General features: G+C 50.2%; 1 protein-coding gene across 3 annotated transcripts in view; it reads left to right on the top strand.

The window, feature by feature from the left end:
* The window catches only part of FAM163B (family with sequence similarity 163 member B), a 76,896-nt gene that overhangs the window by 23,239 nt on the left and 31,372 nt on the right, over window positions 1-22,285 (top strand). Inside the window, exon 1 of one of the 3 annotated variants that reach the window (XM_075905723.1) lies at window positions 10,496-10,607. The exons of the other annotated variants lie outside the window; for them this stretch is intronic. The gene's annotated coding sequence lies outside the window, so the exon portion shown is untranslated. Of the gene's footprint in view, window positions 1-10,495; window positions 10,608-22,285 lie in introns of those variants that run through there. 3 annotated transcript variants of the gene reach the window in all.

Here is a 22,285-nt window from a genome sequence, read left to right as displayed (position 1 = left end):
CAGACTGTAATTTATGTGTAAATTGCAGCTATTTGAGGAGGCTAAACATCAGAATATTTGCCTCTCTAGTGATGCCATAAACACCTAAACATTATCTTCAGGAAAATAATCCCAGTCTCCCAAGAGTCTGAGTGACAAATGCATATTCTCAATGCTCCCTATCGTGATCTATACAGTTTTCATGCTGCTCAGCAACATGTGAATGCTCCAGGAAGCTCTTAATTGTAGGTATGCGTAATAGTGACAGGACAGGGTAGGCCTGACTCCTACCCCAAAGGTAACCTTCCCCCCACTCACCCATCATGCTGTTTCCTGTTCAGATATCCCTTGCAGGGACTAGTCAGACAAGCCGAGCTAGGAACTCTCACATGAACAGTTCAAGAACCAGAATCAACATTCAACAGGTGACTAGTGCTAATCTGTTATCATTGGACTTTGTGTTTCTACAACCCCTTTTGCCTATGGACCCCATAGAGTTCATTATTAGCACTCTTAGAGGAATCATGTTACACATCCCTAATGTGCCGCTGACTCTGGGATCTGATATAGCAGATGTTTAGCAGTGCGCTGCAACATTATGTAATAGTTTAGTACAGAAAATGCAGATCATGGTATGCAACTGAAACTGAAGGGTGTGGTGGGGGGATAAAATGTGAGTGAGTTTGAATATGGCCGTATCACTGAGTTAATTCCGCTCCCGTGAAAAAATGCCCTGGGATGAGTCATGATGGTCAGGACATCGGTTATGGCATAACAATGAATAATAACGGATTAGCTTCATCCTGGAGGTAACTCCATCAGCATCTATTTGGACCAATAATTCTTAGATTGCAAAGAACATTACCCAAACACTTTACAAACACCAGCTAATTCCCCTAAAAGCTCCTTTACTTCTCCTTTGCTGTGAAGCCTGCACTAAATCTGACAATGGTTAGACAGAAGGGCTGCGTCTAGACTGGCAAGTATTTTCGCAAAAGCAGCCGCTTTTGCGCAAAAACTTGCCAGCTGTCTACACTGGCCACTTGATTTTGCACAAAAGCACTGACGTTCTACTGTCCGAAATCAGTGCTTCTTTCACAAATGCTTTGATGTTCCCGTTCAGGCAAAAGCCCTTTTCCAGAAATGTTTTTGCACAAGTGGGACAGTGAAGACAGCTAAAAACTGTTTTGCGCCAAAAAGCCCCTATGGCGAAAATGGCGATCGGGACTTCCTTGTGCAAAACCGCGTCTAGATTGGCACGGATGCTTTTCCACAAAAAGTGCTTTTGCGGAAAAGCGTCCGTGCCAATCTAGACGCTCTTTTCCACCAATGTTTTTAACAGAAAAACTTTTCTGTTAAAAGCATTTGTGGAAAATCATGCCAGTCTAGATGTAGCTGTAGTGTGCACACATGTGCCGCTCATTTTCCTGACCAGAGAGATTGGATGCCTTTGCTGTGAATGGCATCTAGTCTTTCCGGAAGAGCTAGGACCACCAAGGTTGGAAGGCTGCTTCCTCTTATCCTAACGTATAGCAAGGTCAGGGTTTGGCTGTGCCAGGAAAACAGGATGTGCCTGGAAAGTGATTGTTTTCCGTATCATGGAAAGGGAGGAGGGAGAGAGAAGAGGGGCGCAATCCTCACTCTCACCACTGGGGGCAGTGAGTGCAGGGGAGAGCTATCCTGCAGAGTCACCACTGGCAGCAGCCGCACCACCAACAGAGTGACCAGCTGGGGATGAGTTGCCTCCATCTTGCCTGCCACTGGTAAGTGACCTCTCTGCTTCAAACCCTGACCCTGGGCCTTCTCGCTGCTCCCCTCTCTCCCAGGAGCACCACTGGGGCTGGCCATCCCAGCACCAGCTGCCCCCTATAGGACACACCAGCGCCTGCCCTCCTCCTGCCACCAGCCTGTGCATCCCCCCCATTTTTACCCCCCAGCCAGACCAGGGAGTGCCGGTGGGGAAGGCCTCTGTGGACCTCCTCCCCGCTGGGCCTGAGGAGCTCTGGCAGAGGAGGCCTATGCACAACCCCTTCCCTCTACCCCGCCAGCCTGGGACGGGGGAGTGATGGGTGGGGAGGCCTTTACGGCCCTGCCTTCCCACCCCTGGCCAGGCACAAGGTGGGCCAGCACGAGGGAGGCCTGCGTGGCCCCAATCCCCAGCCCCAGGCCAGCCCCCCTAACCCTAAACCCTGGGCCATTCCTCCTCCCCAAACACTGGGCCAGCACCACCCCTCTTCTGACCGCCAGCCAGCACAGGGCGTGCCGCTGGGAGTTGGCTAGTTAATAAATAATTTGCCTCACGTGAAAGACCGCTATCCAACTGATGCAGGTAACAAGCTCCATCACTTTATCCCCTTTATTCTCCTTGTCTCCATGCATTATTGCCACTGACATTTGGCATATGGATCCCAAAGACAATTCTTTCATTGCCCTGTTAAAATTTCTCTCCTCATATCATCCCTTCCCTCTAGAAGAGCAGCCAGCATGGGAAACTGAAGCTGCTTCACATACAATACAAGAGCTGGCGAAAGCCAGCACCAATGTGTCCTGATTTATTTGCAGTCATTTGTGTTTTATAAAATGATCTGGAAGCAGCTGCGGTTTCGCTGCTTGGCATTTGCCCCTATTCTACAAGGTGAGACTAATGTGTCTGTACAGACTATGCCCAACCCCCACACAAGAGCCTCGCTAGTGTCAGATTTCCCACCCTGGGAAAAAATTTTGAAAATTGTCTCCTTCCCAATCAGGATGGGAAGTCAAACTCTCAAGAATCCTTAACCAAATACTGCCCCTTCCCAGTTCAGTTTTGGGTCAATCAAAATGTTTTGTTTCTGGTTTGACCGTTTCTTAATATATAGCAAAAATGAATTAATTTAAATTTCAAAACTTTAAATTGGTTTGAACTGAAAAGCTGAATTTTTCATTTTAAAAATATTAAATGGGAGGTGGGGGGATTGCTTAAAAGAGGAAATTTGTAACTTTCCCATGAAAAGTTTCAGTTCCGATGAAGCAAAATTAACCTGGCCCCAAGCTGACTGGCTACATGTCTTTTCAACCAGGTGCATGAGCTAGCCACACATGCCAGGTACATGAACTAGGTGGCTAGCCAAGTGCTTCCAAGAGGGTTAATCCGGGGTCCTGCCAAGTTCTAGTACATAGGTGCTGGGGAATGAACTGGGGAAAAGGCCTCTTGGCTTCTTTCCCTTACTCGGGTTCACCTCTGCAAGAGAGGGCAGGTTTTGGTAAGGTGGTAGTGTCTTTCGAAGGTGGTGTGGGAGCCAATTAAACTCTGACTTGTGTGTAGGAGAAGGGTGAGACTTTCCAGGTGAAGTGCTGAGTGAGAAACAGGAACTACCGTGGAAGGATTTGCTTCTTAATGGCTCCATTAGAACTAGCTTGCTGGGAATCCTCCCAGTGGCTCAGCACGTAGAAAATGGTACCAGATCTTGAAATCACTGTGAACGAGCTCTTGAGAGAGCCGTGAGACCACATGTCCCAGACACAGCTTGGTTCGAACTAACGTGTCCCGGCGTGCACTTCCTGGTTCGAATCAGCTGTGATTCGAACTAGTGCGTCAGCAAGATCTTGCTAATGAAGCGCGAGCAATTTAAATCCCCACTTCATTAGCAATTTTGAATGCCTGCATTTGCATCCCTAGTCCAAACTAGGGTGCAAATGTAGACATACCCTTAGAGAGTAGCTGTAGTAGATTCTTGTCATCTGTAGAGATCAGTCACTAGAGGGTTACATCGTCTTGGTCAAGATCCCTGTTGCCTGCTGTCATGTAGTGTATGCCTCAGAGAAGGCTGTTTGGAACGTTCTTTGGGATCCCTCAGGATAAAAATGTTAGTTATGTAGAATACTACTAATAATATCAACTCTATTGTTTTTGTTGTTGTTGCCGCTGTACCTGAGAGACTGTGAAAAAAGCCCCTGCCCTCTTCAGCTTATGCTCATCCTATCACGGTTCTGTAAATAATGCCTTTTCTGGAGTCAGCATGACTTTAAAAGGGCATAGGAGTGGGAGTTAGGAGCCTTGGATTCTAATCTCAAAGCTGCCTCTATGACTTTGTATGAGTCATTTCACCTCTGTATGCCTTAGCATCTCCATCTGATTGCTAGGAATCAGGAAACAGCTGCGGTGGAGCGAGTTAAGTCACATTCTAGGAGAATCAGAAGGAGAGACTGAGTTAGACTACCAGGAGCCCGTTATTACCTTCAGATACAGAGGTTCAGCTCCTAATAAAATTCAGCATGAGAGAAGACTGGGCATCAGAGAGCAGAACTGATTCCCCATAGAACTCAGGATGCTGTTTGAAAATCCAGTGAGGTGGGAAATCCTCCAGTGATGTCTTAGCCCAGGGGTGGGTAATAAAATGGTGGTGGTGCACCAGGGTTAGCCCCTGGTGGGCCGCTGCTGCTATAGTTACGGTAGCTCCCGTTGGCTGGGAATGGCAATCCGCAGCCAACGGGAGCTATGGCCCCGCATGGCTGCAGAGGTGCAGGTAAATATGGCGGTGTGGGGTCCCACGGGGGTCAGTATTTGCCCATTCCTGTCTTAGACCCTTTTCAGAGAGGCGTCTCTACCACAGCACGGATGCCAACACTGCAAAGCGAGCATTCACGTAGCAAACGACGATCTCATTATGACCTGCTCTGTGACCATCTAGAGCCTGCTGTGTGATGCAGTCCATGGAGCAATGGATCTAAGAGAGCTTCCGCCTCCAAGTCTTTTTCACTGCCATCAAACCAGGCATCTAATGTTAGTAATTCCCAGCTTCCTTCTTTCCCAGATCCACCCTCAAGAGCCGAGGTGGTGTTGCCATTTCTCTTCAGTCAAATGATTTTTTTTCTGAGTTTCCTTCTAGTAGAAAGAAAATGTTGTTCTGTTCTTTCTCTCCTGCTTTTGTGCATCTCTTCTTGAATAATTAAGGCTTTATATTTTCTCAGCCTGCACTTGGGCAGATTACATTGTGTGCGCTTCTCACCAGGCAGCTGAGACGTGCTCTTATGTTGCCGAGATGTATATTGCTTATTGAAATGGGACAGGCTAAAAACATCTGAGACTTACCATTAAATCTCATTACATTTGTACAGTTTATAGATTTACAGTCCTCCTCGGGGCAGGCTGTAGCTGGCATCTAGGCCAGAGAAAGTTCTGCGCTGACCAAATGGGATTGTTAATAGGAGAAATTATAGGGGGAGTTGTGTTTTTTTCCCCCTGCTTTTAGATTTTATTTCCTACTTTAGCAGTGATTGCAGTATTTTATCTCTGGTAATAGCTTATCTAGTAATACTGGAAACAGTGTCTCTGATGCTTATGTCTCAGGCTGTCTAAACCTTAATTTGAAAGGTGATTAAATGATAGAGGGAATAAAAGCAGGCCTATCTAATTTTAAGGCATTTAAGCTGATTGTGTCTGTTTTGGATTAACGCCTGCTTTGCCACTGATTATGGAAAAAAATTCTCTGCTACTTAAGCCATGCATGGCTGTTTGGATTTTGAGGGCTGGAACTGATGGGAGTAAAATTCTGTGATATGACTTCAGTATCCTCTCTCGCATGTTGTGAATTATCATCCACCCAGATGAAATCAGAGTCATCTTATGCTCTGGTTCCCTCTGTTTAGGTTTCCATTCTGCATTCGTCTGTTTTTTTTGTTCTGTTTTTGCAGATCTGGGGGTTTTTGGGGGGGGGGGGGGGGTGTTTTCAGCTGCTCCTGCAGCATTTAGGGAAGGAGTGCGTGTGGGGGGGAGGGAGGGGAGACTGGTGATTTGACACATGATTCAGAGAGACCTCTGAGACTTTCCTAAGGTTAGGGGCCGAACAGTCTGACTCTCAGAATTCCCAATCTAAGGACTAGAAAGACACGCCTTTACTGAAGCACCCCATGGAGAGCATGTTCTGGAAGAGAGATGGACATGAGTCTTTTTTTCTGTATTCTCTGTTTCCTTGGGCATGTAACTTGCCTTCTCTGGGGGGTCAGTTCTCCAGACTGTGAAGTGATGCTTGCTCAGTGACACCTGTGCCACTCATGGCAGGGCAGGGGTGAGGGTTGGTGAGTTGGATAATCTTGCTAGATGAGAAATAAGGGGTGTTGTTAAACAGCTGTAGCTTAATCTTTCTCTGCCCTGGCAGTTTCAGCACATCAGTCCAACATACCTCTCTCCAGTAACATAATGTGGGAGTATCTGGCACCTCTCGGTGCCTCCATGAGGCAGGACAGGCCTATTATTCCCATTTCACAGATGGGGAACTGAGGCATAGAGACACTAAGGCTACGTCTACACTGGCCCCTATTACGAAATAGCCATGCTAATTTAGAACGTTGGAATAGGGAAATGCGCAGGGGATTTAAATATCCCTTGCGGGATTTAAATAAACATGGCCGCCGCTTTTTTCCCGGCTTGGGGAAAAGCCAGAAAAGAGCATCCAGACTGGCGCGATCCTCCGGAATAAAGCCCTATTCCGGAGGATCTCTTATTCCTACTGTCTAGACCTGTTGGGAGCTGCTGAGCCATCCCTCAGTTGGAGGAGACCACGGCTGTAGGGCTGGATTAAGACATGCTGAGGCCCGAAGCTCTGTCAAGTGTCAGAGGCCCAATAGTATTACAAATATATCTATATATCTATACACACACACACAGTAAACTTCCGATAATCCGGCACCTTTGGGACCCAGGGGGTGCCAGATTATCGGATATACTGGAATATCAGGAGGTACTCCGGAAGGGGGGCTGTGAGGCGTCTGGGGGGAGGGGTCTGCTGGGAACAGCACGGCGTGGGGCGAACCTTCTGCCGTTTTGCAGGGAGGCAGAGAAGCTCCACGCAGCCGCCGGCGACAGGCTAGCTAGGGCTGCAAGAGGCAGCGGCGATTTGGGGAAGCTGCAGGCAGAGCAGCTGGGGTGCTGCCGGGTTGGTCCCGCAGCGCCGCCCCTCACCTGAGCAGCGCTGCGGGATCAACCCGGCAGCACCCCAGCTGCTCTGCCCACGGCTTCCCCAAAGTCCGCCACTTGTCAGTTTCAGCAGCGGCAGCAGTGAACTTGGGGAAGCGGCACGGAGCAGCTCCAATTGTCCAGCTGGCCGGAGCACTTCCAGGTTCCAGTTGGTGCCAGACTATCGGGAGTGCCGGACCACTGGATGCCGGACAATTGGAGTTTTCCTGTATATATATATTATTCTAACAGAAAGCACAATGAAAATAGAAATAATAAAGTTTAATATGTGCATAGATTCCACAAGACAGGTGAGGATGTAACAAAAAACAAGTAATTTTTTAATCTAAGGCCCTAAAATGTAGTTTACTTTGCTGTGCCTAAATCCAGCACTGTGAGGTGCTCTGTGCCCAGTACCCCTCGGGCTGAGTGCACCATCCCTGACATGGCGACGTCACCCATTGGGTTTGCAGTAGATGTTACCTTGAAAACAAAATGGCGGCCTTTCTCATATAGGGTTGCCAGGTGTCCGGTTTTGAACTGGACAGTCCGGTATTTGAGGGTTCTGTCCAGGAAACAAATCAAGAAAATACCAGACATATAAAATGTCCAGTATTTTCTAATTAGGTGAGTTTCATTATTCTTAGGAGTATCAGTACGTAGTTGCGTACTGCCTGGCTGATAGACACGCTCACACTGCAACTACGCAAGGGGCTAGGGCGGGAGGGAATCCCCAGGGCCGGACTTGCTCGTGCTTCGCTGGGACCGTGTGCGGGACAGGCAGCACCCCGGGATCTGCGTGCATCCGGGTCAGTCCTGCTCCCCAGCAGCCAGTTCCCCTGGACAGCCCCGCTCCCCTCGACTCCCTCCCGGCCAACCCTGCTTCCCATCAGCCAGTCCTGTCCCCCCTCGATCTCCTCCAGCCAGCCCGACTGCCCCCGACCAGCCCTGTTTCCTGCTGGCTGTTTCTCCCCCCCACCCCGATCTCCCCCCAGCCAGCTACGCTCCCCCCAACCCTCACCTGACCAGCCCTGCTTTCTGCCAGCCGGTCATCCCACCCCCATCTGCCCCAGCAAGCCCCACTGCTCCCGACTCCCTCCCGCCCCCAGCCAGCCCTACTTCCTGCCATCCTTTCTTCCCCCCTCCCCCCACCTCCTCCCAGCCAGCCCCGCTCCCCTTCCTGCTGGTCCCTGCCCCCCTAAGATCAAGTATGTCCGGTATTTTTTTTGAAGCCACCTGGTAATGCTGTTCTCATCCAGCGTGCCCGGAAGGGCTGGGTGTTCTTGAGGTTTTCTCTTGCCACAGTGGCCCCAGCAAGTAGCCAAGTAGCCTCTGGCATGAGGTTTCGTATTGCCAGTTCAGCACGTGTCCTCCCAGCCCCCCTGTTGTCATGGTCACTACATTTCCCCCGAGGGTCAGAAAGGCTGCTGTTGCCGGTCAATATGTTTGCAATGGTTTTCCTGCTAGTGGTCCCTTTGGGAGTGCTGAAGTGTGCGGCGTAACCCCCATTCCTTCCCCAGGGGGGCTGAACTTGCAGCCATCTGGAAGAGGACGAAGGGCAGTCCAACACCTAGGCCTCCCGTCCAAGAGTTCACCGCTACACACAAGTGATTCCGCATTTTATCTCCTCCCTCCTCCACTCCCCAGCCGCACTTAGCACTCGCTTTGTACCCCCTCATTTAAATTCATGCCTGGAGTTGTGCTTAGTAAGCACCGACATCGCTTTGATGAGCTATGCAAATATTATTTTCCATTAGGCAGGATTTAGTTCTATTCCATGGCATTACTGCCTCGTATTATGAAGTATGTGTTTCCTTCTGCAATCCGCTGGGCAGGCATTCCCTGGCTTGCTTAGCTTTGAAAACGGTCTGCTTAAAGGCGCTGGAAATTTGGAAAGCTCAGCTGCACCTGGGCCCCTGGTTTAAAAAAAATAACAACATTATGGGAGAGAACATTACTGTCCCTTGAATCCATGCTTTTTTCCATTCACTTTCTCGGGTACCCCTGCTACATGCATTTGTGGGAAGTGAGAACTGCAAGGTGGCTGTTATGGAAAGCTGGGTTTTGTTAAAACTCTGGGGTTATTTGAAGGGAAAACTGGGGGCGGTAGGGTTCAGTAGCATCTCAATGTTGTGTGTGTAGCTATAGGTAGATATAGATATATGCTTCCACTGGAATCTGAAGACACAATAATGCTGCTGCTACTAAAAGCAACACCTACAGTATAGTACACTTCCGATAATCCGGCACCTTTAGGATCCAGGGGGTGCCGGATTATCAGATATGCCGGAGTACCGGAAGGGGGGCTATGAGGGATGGAGTCGAAGGGGCACTGCGCAGCATGGGTGAGGGCAGCACTGTGGGACCAACCGGGCAGCACCCCAGCTGCTCTGACCCCGGCTTCCCCAAGTCAGCCGCTGCTGAAACTGACCAGCGGCAGATTTGGGGAAGCTGGGGGCAGAGCAGCTCCAATTGTCCGGTGGGCCGGAGCACTTCCGGGTTCCAGTTGGTGCCGGACTATCGGGAGTGCTGGACCACTGGATGCTGGACAATTGGGGTTTTACTGTATATTGTGTCTTCAAACCCATATGGAAAACCCCTATAAACTGTAATAGCACTGTGATATATTCTCTGTAGGTGTTTTGGGCTGCCCTGCAGAATTTAATAGAGCATTATACTGGGCTATAAAATTCTATGGGAAGGGGTTTAAAAACCCTATAGAATGGATCAGATTCACTATTAAATTCTATAGGCCAGATTTTCAGTTACATGGCTCGCTTTGGGCGTCAGCACAGAACTGCCATGGCGGAGGGGATCTTGGGAGACAAAGCCATGGTAAAGTGCCAGGAGCTAGGCTGCAACTTTGTTAGGTTGTGAGTGCGTGCCTGATTCTGATCTCGCTTGCATGGCTATAGAGCAGGGGTTAACTCTCTTGAAGTCAGTGGAGGGAAAACCAGCTTGAGTGAGATTAGAATCTGGCCTCTGTGGGGATTTTTGTGTTGCTCAGATAAGAGAGAGCTCGTTATTACCCATTGATTCTAGCTGCTTTTGTGGTACATGCCCTCAGAAGTGTCGGCATTCCCCCTTGCCCTCTGCCATTCCCGGTAGGCATCACACCAAGCCATTTCTTTCTATAGAGTCCAGCGATCACTGGGTCCCCCAGAACTACCTTCCTCCCTTGCCTTCACCACAGGCTGTGTCATTACCACTGGAAGTCTGCGAAGGCCTGGGAGCAGCTTGGCATAATTGAGCTGTTTGCTCTGAGTAGCCAGAGTGTCTCAGCCGGGGCAGCTCTGTGAACATTCTCAGGAGTATAATGTGGGGCCAGCAGCTTTGTTGCTACTGCTGGGTGCTGGCTCCGTTCAGGGAGGCGGCCAAGAGGTTTGCGCATTTGGATGGAGGGTTGCCAAGTGTCCGGTATTGTACCGGACAAAGTCTGGGATTTGCGCGCTCTGTCTGGTAAAAAAAAAAAAATCAGAAAATACTGGACATGTGCAATGTCTGGTATTTTCTGATTTTTCCGGCTGGGCACCGGACAGAAGCCTGGCGTGGGGCGGGGGGGGGGAGCGGTAGGGAGACGGGGCCGTGATTGCAGCCGGGAGCCCTCAGTCGATCGAGTGTGAGGCGGAGGGGAAGCCTCCTCCTCGCTTGCACGTCACCGGGAGCCTGCGCGGGACAGGCAGCAAGTGCCCAGGTCAGTCCCGCTCCCCGCCGGCCAATTTGCTCCCCCCCCTTCCCGGCTGGCCGGTTCTCCCCCACTTCCCCTCCTGATCTTCCCCGGCCAGCCCCCTTGCACTCCCCCCCCCCCCCCCCAGCTCTGCTTCCTGATCTCCTCCAGCCAGCGCCACTGCACCTCTCCTCGCCTCCACCAGCTCTGCTTTCTGCTTCCCCTTCCTCCGGCCCCCCCTTCCTCCCGGCCAGCCCCGCGGCTCCCGACCCCCCCAGCTCTGCTTCCTGCTGGCCTGTTCCTGTTCCTGATCTCCCTGGCCAGTGCCGCTGCACCCCCACCCCCGCCAGCTCTGCTTCCCACCCACCCTTCCTCCAGGCCACCCTCGTGGTCCCTGATCCCCTCCAGCTGTGCTTCCCGCCCCCCCCCTTACTCCCGGCCAGACCCCCCCCCCCGGCCGGACCCCCCCCTTCCCCGATATCCTGTGGCCAGCCCCGTTCCACCCGACGACCCCACTCCCCCACAACCAGTCCTGCTTCCCATTGGCTCCCCCATCTACCTCGGCCAGCCCCGTTGCCCCCCTGTTAGCTTTTTCCAGGCCCCCCCTTTCCGGCCAGCACCTCTCCCTTCCTGGGCCATTCCCCCCTATGAAGTGTGTCTGAGTTTTTGGGTTTTTTTTAAATGACTACTTGGTAACCCCTAGCAGTGATCCAGGTTCTTAGAGTTTTTTGTTGTTGTTGTTCAACAACTTTGGTCTGCCCCCCCTCCTGCTTTTTTATTTTCCTACAACAAAATTTTTTCCCTGTGGTTTTTTTTGGGGGGGGAGGGTGTCAGTATTTTTGTTTCAGAAATCTGGCAACCCTATTTGGATGTGAAGCGGAGAATCCCCCTTTGAGGCAGAAAATGTGGCAGGTGCTAACGATTATGTACCTTTGGCACCAAGTACAATCACTAGCATATTACAGCGAGGAGCATCAATCACAATAAACTGGTGATTATAGGCAGAGCTCTCAGTGGTTTTTATTAGCTAGTATCATAGTGGGATGAACACAGGTGAAAGGGGAGAATGCCTCCCTCAGCTTAGCTGGCCTCTGAACGTGACAGGAGCAGCAGCAGAGGGACGTATGCAATTAGAGAGGCTAGAGGTTTCAGGACTGATAGTAAACCATTCCAAACAGGAAGGGCCAGCATCCTGCTTCTGCTTGTGAATTACTGTGTAACTAGTCTACAGGGTGCCCTTGTAGCCAAGAAGGCTAATGGCATATTAGGGTGCATTAGGAGGAGCATCTCCAGCAGATCTAGAGAAGTTATTAAACCCTTTTATTCGGCATTGGTGAGGCCACATCTGAAGTATTGCATCCAGTTCTGGGACCCCCACTACAGAAAGGATGTGGACGTATAGGAGAGGGTCCAGCGGAGGGCAACCAAAATGATTAGGGGGCTGAAGCACATGATTTACAAGGAGAGACTGAAGGATTTGGGCTTATTTAATCTGCAGAAGAGTAAAGTGAGGGGGATTTGGTAGCAGCCTTCAGCTTCCTGAAGGGAGGTTCCAAAGAGGATGGATAGAAGCTGTTCTCAGTGGTGACAGGTGGCAGAACAAGGAGCAATGGTCTCAAGTTGCAGTGGGGGAGGTCTAAGTTGGCTGTTATGAAAAACTGTTTCACTAGGTGAGTGGGAAAGCCCTGGAATGCATTCCCTAGGGAGGGGGTGGAATCTCCATCCCTAGAGGTTTTTAAGTCTCTGCTTGACAAAGCCCTGGCTGGGTTGATTTAGTTGTGGTTGATCCTGCTTTGGGCAGGGGGCTGGACTCAGTGACCTCCTGAGATCTCTTCCAGCCTTAAGAGTCTATAATTCTAGCACGGATTGTCTTTGATCTGTGTTTGTACAGCACCTAACACTATGGCAACTTGGTTTGTCATTGAGACCCCTTCATCTCTCACCAACCAAATCCTAAATAATACCATTGATCTATCACGGCATTTCTACGGCACTTAGCACTGACCTATCTAGACACCACAGGCATTCGAGAATTTGTAACACTTTGCCCTCTTATAGCACAGTAGGGCTGAGGATCCCAAAGCACTGTACACACATGAGTGGTGGACTCCTCACACCAGCCCTGTGGGATAGATGAGGACTAGCGTGCCATTTCCTGATGGGAAGACAGTGAAGTCATGGAGGGGTTGTAAAAAGCTGAGCCTAAGCCCTAATAACATCCCATGAAATTGAGGTGCGTGACTCCCACTGGCTTGTCTCCTGAAAATTTTAGCTTTGATCCAGCTCCCATTAAAGCTGACAGGGGCCACTCCAGTACAGAGGGGAAACTTTCTATGTCACTTGCCCAAGGGTCATGCAGGAAACAGTGGCAGAGCTGAGAAAAGAACTGGTATGTCCTGATTCCTAGCCCTGTGCATGCTCTTCCTTCCCATGGTTAGGTGTCATCATGCCTACATGTGGTAAGAGCCAAATTCTATTCTACTTGCAGTAAGAGCTGGATTCTAGTCTACTTCTGATACTAGGACTACGTCTAAACTGCAGAGTTTTTGCGCAAAAACAGCTGGTTTTGCGCAAAAACTCGTGGAGCATCCACACTACAAGAGCATTTTTGTGCAAGAAAAAGTACAATAGATCATTGGAAGACAGGGATTTTTGCACAAGAGTTATTCCTCTTTCTATGAGGAATAAGCCTTTTTGTGCAAGAGCTCTTGTGCAAAAAGGCATGTGTGGACAGACATCTTGTCTTACAATGTAAAAATAAGATTTAGTGACCACAGGGCTAGCCTACAATACAACATCAGGTTGACTCAGGGCTGTGAAAAAGTTCACACAGGGGCTACGTCTAGACTGGCATGATTTTCCAGAAATGCTTTTAACGGAAAAGTTTTCCGTTAAAAGCATTTTCAGAAAAGAGCATCTAGATTGGCATGGACACTTTTCCACAAAAGCACTTTTTGCGGAAAAGCATCCGTGCCAATCTAGACGCGCTTTTGCACAAAAAAACCCCGATTGCGAAAATGGCTTTTGCCCAAATGGGAGCAGCATAGTATTTCCGCAAGAACACTGACAATCTTACACGAGATTGTCAGTGTTCTTGCGGAAATTCAAGCGGCCAGTGTAGACAGCTGGCAAGTTTTTCCGGAAAAGTGGCTGATTTTCTGGGAAAACTGGCCCGTCTAGACACAGCCCCTGTGTCATGGAATTTAGCCAATCCAAGCCTTGGCATAGACACTAAGGGCATGTCTACACTACAGAGAAGATCGAGAGGTTGGTCTTCTAGTGTTCAATTTAGTGGGTCTAGTGTAGATCCCCAAATTGAACGCTGAGGGCAGCCCCTGCCGGCGTAGTGTACTCCTCATTCTGCAAGGAGTAAGGGAAGCCAATGAGAGTGTGTGCTCCCTTCGGCCTTCCACAGTGTAGACACTGCTGCAGCTTGGCTTAAGGTAAGCTGAATCCAGCTCCACATTTTACATTGCTGGGTGGCGTACCTTAAGATGACCTGCCTGGTCTAGTGTAGACCTAGGGTAGGTTGATGGAAGAATAGTTCCATTGATTTAGCTACCACCTCTTGGAGCAGCGGATTTATTAGTGATGAAAAAATAACTTCCACCTCTGTAGTAAATATCCGGAGAGCCTGACACAGAGAGGTTTGCAGCCGAAGTGTCTCATTCTTTCTCACTCACCCTCTGCCCTCAAACAAGATCATATTTTCCTGACTGTAACTTAAACAAAATCCTCTTCTTTCAGTACATGAGCTGAGTGCTGCATTAGGACCGTTCCTGATGTGTCGTGCTTTTCTGAAATGAGATTTGCTTTGTACCCTTGTCTTGTTTACTTCTGCTTTGTTGTCTAACATAATAATGCCACTGTCAAAACTCCGACTGCAGATTTTTTTAAAAAATGCAGCGAACTGTCATTATAAAGAGATAATTATTTCCTCGTTAATCTTTCAGACGAGACTGGTAGAGTGGTTGTGGGGGTTGGGGTGGTGGTTCTCCCTATCATAGCCCGTAGGTAGCTCTAGCTCCTATTCTGCAGACCTCAGCACTATTCCTATGGCATCTTGGTTGATGAATAATTTAGCTTAGCACTGTACATAAAACACTTTTTAAAATATTTGTTTCCGGTTCAAATGCAAATGATGACTTAAGCCCTAAAATCGTCTCTGTCAAGCCAAAGACAAAGGGTGAGGTGAGCCACTGCTTTCAGGATCTGATAAAGACTATGCTGAATCGCCACCTGTTAGAGACGCTTTGCTAATAAAATGAGTCCTGAACGAACAGGTGTGTTAACCCTGACTTCTTAATCAAATATCAACACATTTTGGCTACCTACATTTCAGTCCGATGTGGAATTCTTCACTTCTGGACTGTTGTGTCATGCTGCTGTGTGATGTTAAACAACTTCCATGCTGCTGCCCAGAAATGACTGCATTTCACTCACAGGGGGATTCTTCTTGTAGACAGTTTATATTAATGCACAGTAGCCATGCTGAAGAAGTCCTTCCTTGGGCTAAAGATGACCAGTTCTAATAACATTCCCCATTTTAATGTTAGTGAAAGTGTCTGAAACTAGCGCTAATAGAAACTTCTTTAAATTTACTACTGGGACATTTGATGTTTGGGGTGAGAAATAATATCTAATGTTAAGTTCTGGTCTTGATCAAATGGCATATTTTATAACTTTTGTAAATCCAGTGGAGATTAAAATGCTCTGTCTTGATCTGTAGATCTATATAAATAGGATGAGGTTCACACTCATAGGCTGCATCTAGACTGGCAAGTTTTTATGCAAAAGCACCTGCTTTTGCGCAAAAATTTGCCAGCTGTCTACACTGGCCGCTTGATTTTGCGCAAAAGCACTGACATTCTACTGTCTGAAATCAGTGCTTCTTGCGCAAATGCTTTGACGTTCCTGTTCAGGCAAAAGCCCTTTTCTGGAAATGTTTTTGCGGAAATGTTTTTGCCCACGAGGGCCAGTGTAGACAGCTAAAAACTGTTTTGCGCCAAAAAGCCCCGATGGCGAAAATGGCGATCGGGGCTTCCTTGCACAAAACCGCGTCTAAATTGGCACGGACGCTTTGCCGTAAAAAGTGCTTTTGCGGAAAAGCGTCCGTGCCAATCTAGACGCTCTTTTCTGCAAATGCTTTTAACGGAAAAACTTTTCCGTTAAAAGCATTTGCGGAAAATCATGCCAGTCTAGACGTAGCCATAGGGTACATCGAAGCAAGATATGTAAATCTCCATGCTGCAAGCCAGAAGTGCAGTCTCAACAACTGCCCTCCCCACACGGGGCTGGAGCGTGACACGTGCTGAGTTAAGTGCGAATGAGGGATTTTTTAAAAAAATGTTTGCTTCCCGCCTTGGAAGCATTAAGAGCTGGTGAGTAATGAGGGGGGTTTTTTTTGGGTTGGTTGGTTTGGTTTTGTTTCTTACTTGGGGTCAGGTGAATATCAAGGGCTTTTTTGTTTTGGGGGTTTTGTTGTTGTTGTTGTTTGTATGTGGTCCCTGACTGATTTTAATGTGGGTCAGCAGCCCCTTACCAGAAAACGGTTTCCCTGGCTTAGAAGACAGTTAGTAAATAAAGCAACTAGAGATGGTCAACAAATGGTCAGCATTTTCATGAAAATTTCTTCCCAGTTTCTCATCAACGTTTTGAGGGACTTTTTTTTTTTTTTTGCCTATCTCTCTGCTTTGACCAACTCTAGCAGCAGCTATTAAAAAACCAGGAACTCTTGGGTAAGCATGAACCATCAGACTCAGATGGGAAAGAACAGCCAGCCCAAGCTACTTCATACTGGAGAGGGAAAATTCCACCTCAGTTCCAGTCCGACACAGAGCCCAATGGAGTTTTGCAGTTGGCTTTTTTATTACATCACTGATCTTGCACTCACCAATCAAGCCCCATCAATGTTCACTGCTTGCATTAAATGCGCTAGGGTATTGTAATGATGTTGCGACATCAGTGAAGCCCTTAGTGGAGATTGCCTTTGAACCACGCATAGACAAGTTGGATAGAGCGTGTGTTATACCCCCTAGGAAACATTTTTCTTCGTTTCTGCTTATTTCTTTATGCCTCTCTGAGCATCATCATTAACAACACTGCTTGTGATCAACAGGAAGAGGGGCAGAGGAGGAGATCTACTAGAGACTATGGTGCTAAGTAATGATCCCTCTAATATTTCCCATCCATGTGCGGAATTATTTTTCCGATGTGCACTGAGGCATGTGCAAATGTGCACCACCAGTAGAAACACAAACCTAGCTGTGGGCACTCTGCTAATTAGCTGGGTGGCATTTGACTCTCTCCTGAGTGGCTGCACAAACACACAGCTTACAGGGAACGCTGGTGCTAAGTATGCCGCAAACTAAGCAGGTAGATAGCAGAAGTGCCACAAAGCCTGGGGGAGGGGGAAAGTATTTCCTGGAGGAAGCTTTTCACTTGTCTATCAATTTGGTGTAGAATAAGCCAGACACAGAATTAAGTTTGTCTGGAACCGATACCCTGATTTACAAATGCAATCAGGCCTTTGCTGAACTCAGGTTAGCTGAGCAGGGGATACAGCCAATGCTGGGCCATTGCTCTGTTGAGGAAAGAGCTGGCATTTGTTTTCCCATTTGAGTCATGATTTCTGTTTGCTCTAGGGGGCAGCCTCTCCTAACAACACAATCCCTTAGCAAAGGCACCTGAAGGTCCAGGAACTCCAGAGGCTGTGCCTACAGCAGTGATTCCCAACCTTTTTCCCATGGAGGAACCCCTAAAATAATTTTTCCTATCCCAAGGAACCCCTACCTATGAAAACGTTTGCTTGGCCAGAAAAGGTTGACAGCGGGGAGTGCAATACAATTACTGCTAAATTATTGTCAAGAAAATGTATTTGTAAAGAGCTGTTTATATATATACGTATGTCAACTTACATTGTAAGAAAAAAATGTTATTTATTCCACGATTTCTCGCGGAACCCCTGACAATGGTCCGCGGAACTCCAGGGTTCCGCAGAACCCTGGTTGGGAAACACTGGCCTACAGCTTGCAAGCCTTCCGTAAGGCAGATTGCACTGCAAAGCTAATCACCGTCTCTGAATCCATGACATTGGCTTCAGCCTCTGATCTGCAGCCTTTTGAATTCCTGCCAGGGCTTCCCCACCACCCTGCTTCTGGGACTTGGATTTCTGTGTGTCACTGCTGAGCGCAAGAATCGAGGCAGGTATCCTGGTCAGTGGCAATGTATTGCCCAGCAGGCAGAAAGCAGGTTGGTGCCTTTACCCCCTCAGACTCACCTGGCTCGTGCCCCACACCTATCCCCAAAGGATGGAATTGCTCCAGGGTTGCTGACCTGCAGCTCCACATATGCATGGAAGAAGGGAATTATGTGATTGGCCCAGTGCAGCCCTTCCCCTCGCACTCTGGAAAGTGAATAGGTTCAGAACAAAGTTGCAGCTAGTTACCAAACAAATAGATAAGTGATTTCGCTAGATCCTAAAGCTGCTTGGTGTGGCTGGAGAACAGAGATGCTTGTCTGAGACATGTGTCTGTGCTGTATCTGGTTTATAACTATCCTTTAGTGACAAAGGACACTGCTTAACTAAGATTAAGGGTGTTAAGGTGGGCTGAGAAATGCCAGGATAGTCAACCAGGGCTGGCCCACAACATTTTGGCACCTGAGGCGGGGAGCTCAAATGACGCCCCTGTGCCCCCTCGCTTGGGCCAAAACTTTGAAAGGTTTCAATTCTGCCTTCTTCCTGTTCTACGCCTCTCATGGCACTGCTCTGCTGCCTACCTATGCACCAGCAGCAGACACAGTTTTCTACACTCTGGGCCCTAGCAGTGCTCCCCCACAGTCTGGCACCTGAGTTCGCCTCACGGTGAGGCCAGCCCTGTAGTCAACAAAGATTGGCATTCTTTGCAATTAAAAAGCAGCCCTCAGAGCCCTTCTCTTCCAAATGTCACATAAACCCCCTGAGCCAATGAGCCATATGCAACAAAAGCAGCTGCACAAGGAATGCAGATTGTGGATGAAGGGATTTTATGTCACCAGAGTCGTCTGTTTTGTATCCTTTAGTATTTGCATATTGTTAGACCTTTCCCCCCTGACTCCACGGAGTGCCTTCTGCCTCCTTTCCCTTGTGGCCTGACTTTCCGCCAGCAGAGTCCTTCCAGATGGGATCAATAGATCTCATTGGGCCTACATTCTTGTCCTCTCCTCACCACCCACTGTGTGAAAGGCTAAGGCCAGGTCTAAACTAAAAGGGAACGTCAAAACAAGATTCTCGAGTCCAGCTACATTAATTACGTAGCTGGGGTCGACGAACCTTGTTTTGAATTTCCCTGCCATCCTCACAGCAGGAGGCCTACCAGGGCAGATGCTCCCATTGGCTTCCCTTACTCCTTGTAGAAGCAGGAGTACTGGCCGCTGACGGGGGCACCCTCTGAATTCAATGTAGCGAGTCTTTACTAGACTTGCTAAATCAAACTCTGGAAGATTGATTCCCATAGTGAAGACATGTTTGAGGAGAGGAGGGGTATCCCTTTGAAAAAAACAAGTCCTCATTTTTGTGAATACAGACTAACATGACCCCCCCTCCCCTCCCCCGATGCATGTTCCTTTGGAAATTCAATACATTCAGAAACTGACAGGATATACCTGGGGTTGGCAAATACCTGTTAAATGGCTTTGTTACCACTTGAATGGCTCTTTCATGGGTTCAGGGTCTACTAATAGCTCAGGCAGGCTTTTTCACTTTGAAGTTAATTAGATCCTCTCCAGAGAAAACAGATAAAAAGAGGCAGGTGGGTGGACATTAAGACCCAGCGGTGCCCCAGATTTTCAGGTGCCCTACACAGCTGTCTATTTCGCGTTTGGGTAAGGACGGCCCTGCCCAGGCTGATCCCTAGCATCCTCTGCTGTTTCTCAGCATGGCTCTCCAAAGGAGTCTTTACAGCTGTCGCTGCGACTGCATTTTGAGCATGGCCCTATACAGGCAGTCCCCGACTTACGCGGATCCGACTTATGTCGGATCCGCAGTTACGAACGGGGCTGCCCCAGAGTACAAGGACTGCGGGACCTCGCGGTCCTGCTGCCCGTGTACTCCGCGGCTTTGCTCTGCGTCTCCCTGGTCTGCAGACCAGGAAGACGCAGAGCAAAGCCGCGGAGGGGCTCGGGCAGCGGGGCAGCCCCGCTGCCCAAGCCCCCCCCCCACCCGCGCGGCTTTGCAAAGCGCGGGGAAGCCGGCGGTGGGGCAGTCCAGGCGCGCCTGGGGTGCCTCGCTGCCCGAGCCCCCCCGCGGCTTTGCAAAGCAGCGGGGGGGGCTCGGGCAGCGAGGCACCCCAGGCGCGCCTGGACTGCCCCACCGCCGGCTTCCCCGCGCTTTGCAAAGCCGCGGGGGGGGGCTCGGGCAGGAGGCACCCCAGGCGCGCCTGGACTGCCCCACCGCCGGCTTCCCCGCGCTTTGCAAAGCCGCAGGGGGGGCTCGGGCAGTGGGGCACCCCAGGCGCGCCTGGGCTGCTCCTCTGCCGGCGTCCTCAGAGGCGCTCCCCGTCTCCCTGGTCTGCTGGTCTCCAGCAGACCAGGGAGACGGGGAGCAAAGCCGCGGAGGACCCAGGCGGCGGGACGCGCAGCATCTCGGTCTGCCGCCCGAGTCTTCCTGGTCTGCTGGGGTGGGGGGGGCGCAGCTAGTACGCCCCCCCCCCCCCCCCAGCAGACTAGGCTTTTCTCCGGACGCCTGTGGCAGAGCAGCTGGGGTGCTGCCGGTTGGTCCCGCAGCGCCGCTCTAGGCGCTACTGGTGCAACCCAGCAGCACCCCAGCTGCTCTGGTCCTGATTCAGCCGCTGCTGGTCAGTTTCAGCAGCGGCTGAATCAGGACACCTGGGGCAGAGCAGATGGGGTGCTGCTGGGTTGCTCCAGTAGTGCCGAGGAGCGGCGCTACTGGAGCAACCCAGCAGCACCCCAGCTGCTCTGCCCCATGCGTCCCCAAGTCTGCTTCTGCTGAAACTGACCAGCGCTGACTACAGGAAGCCTGAGGGAGAGTTGCTCTGCCCCAGGCTTCCTGGAATCAGCCGCTGATCAGTTTCAGCAGCAGCTGACTTGGGGACGCTTGGGGTTCTTAAATTGATTCTGTATGTAAGTCAGAACTGGCGGTCAGTTTCAGCAGCGGCTGAATCTGGACGCCAGTTCCGACTTACATACAGATTCAACTTAAGAACAAACCTACAGTCCCTATCTTGTACATAACCCGGGGACTGCCTGTACTCAGGGGACGCATTTTCTTCCCCTACTTCTTGTCACTGATCCCCTCTTAGAAACTGAGGGGATACACTTCCTTTCCCTGCCAGTCCTGCCCTGGTTTCTTGGGCCAGGAGCTTCATTGCTCGTCTTTGCCCGTGTTGCTAATGGAACTTGAAGGGAACAGGAATTGCTTGTCGTTTTCACTTTTCTTTGGGGACCAGAATCACTGGTGATTCCAGCAGGAACAGCCACAGCTTTGTGCCTCTCCGTCCTGAGATTGAAGCACAGCAGAGAAGCACCCCCAGGTCTCTTTGGGGTATTGCACTGTCCTTCCAGTGCCCAGTAATGCAGAGCTGGGGTGCCCAGGGCAGAGGAAACCAGCCTGCAGGTCACTGATGTGGGCCCTGGCTTGCATGGGGACCCAATGCACAAAGGGGTTAGGATAGGGCAGCTCGAGTCATTCTGTGAGGGGCTGCAGATGGAAAAGCCCTGTCCCTGCATGTGCACAGTGTGCATCCCCAGCCAGGCAGCGTGGAGACAGCAGTATGCAGCAGGCTGCCAAAGCAGGGAGGGAGATGCCTTGGCATCTCCCAGCTCCACACACGACTTCCTGTGCAATTCACCTGCTGTCACAGCTTCCCCGCTCGATAAACCCCCCCCCCTTCCCTGAGTCTTCCGCCCCCGTCCTCCCACTCATCTCCCCGCTGTTAGGTACAACCATCTCTGGACCCCCCCACTGCCAGCGTTTGTGTGCAGTGGGAGGGCCAGCGTGCACGGCTGTGCCTTAATGTCACCGCGACTGAGATGTGACCGGCACAGCCGATGCAACCACTGTGCAGTGGGGACGCTTTCAGTAACGACACTCCAAACTCCCAGCACCAGCGTCCCCAGCTGGGGGCCACGTGGGCCAGGTAGGCATGGGCGGGGCTGGATCAGGGCAGGCCAGTCAAGTGAGACTTGCCGTCTGTTCTGTCTTCTACCTCCCCCTCGTTAAACAGCCGGTTTTCCTCTCCACGGGTGTGAATAACAACCGTTGGTCCTCAGCCCCGTCCCCACATCAGCCATGCTGAGAGCCAGCAAAGAACCGCCAATGGCACAATGCCTGCTCACCCCACAGTGCAGAGAACTTGAAACTTGTCCTGTTTCCTTCTAGCCGGGCTTTAAAAATATTGATTGCTGAGTACCCCCGGGTGGCATGGGTTTATAGATCTGCAGCCTGGCATTTTAGGAATATTGGCCCTGAATCGTATGGAATAATGGAGGTTGAATGCGGGTGAGTAATACAGGCAGGAGTTCACAATGCAGCTGCTGGGAATCAGCCCTGAATTCTGGCTCTACAGTGTCTTGCGGGTATACAGTGAGTTTTGGTAGGTGGCCAGAGCACGCCCCATGGACAATAGAGGGGGTGATGTGCCTGTTCCAGCCAAGTGTGCATCCACAATGCCAGCAAAGCCAGCACCAAGGGGTGTGGCAGTGGTGCT

Source organism: Pelodiscus sinensis, chromosome 22, assembly GCF_049634645.1.
Source record: "Pelodiscus sinensis isolate JC-2024 chromosome 22, ASM4963464v1, whole genome shotgun sequence".
NCBI classification, from domain to species: domain Eukaryota; kingdom Metazoa; phylum Chordata; order Testudines; family Trionychidae; genus Pelodiscus; species Pelodiscus sinensis.
Note: the sequence above shows the minus strand (reverse complement) of the source record. Positions and strands in the feature narration are given on the sequence as shown.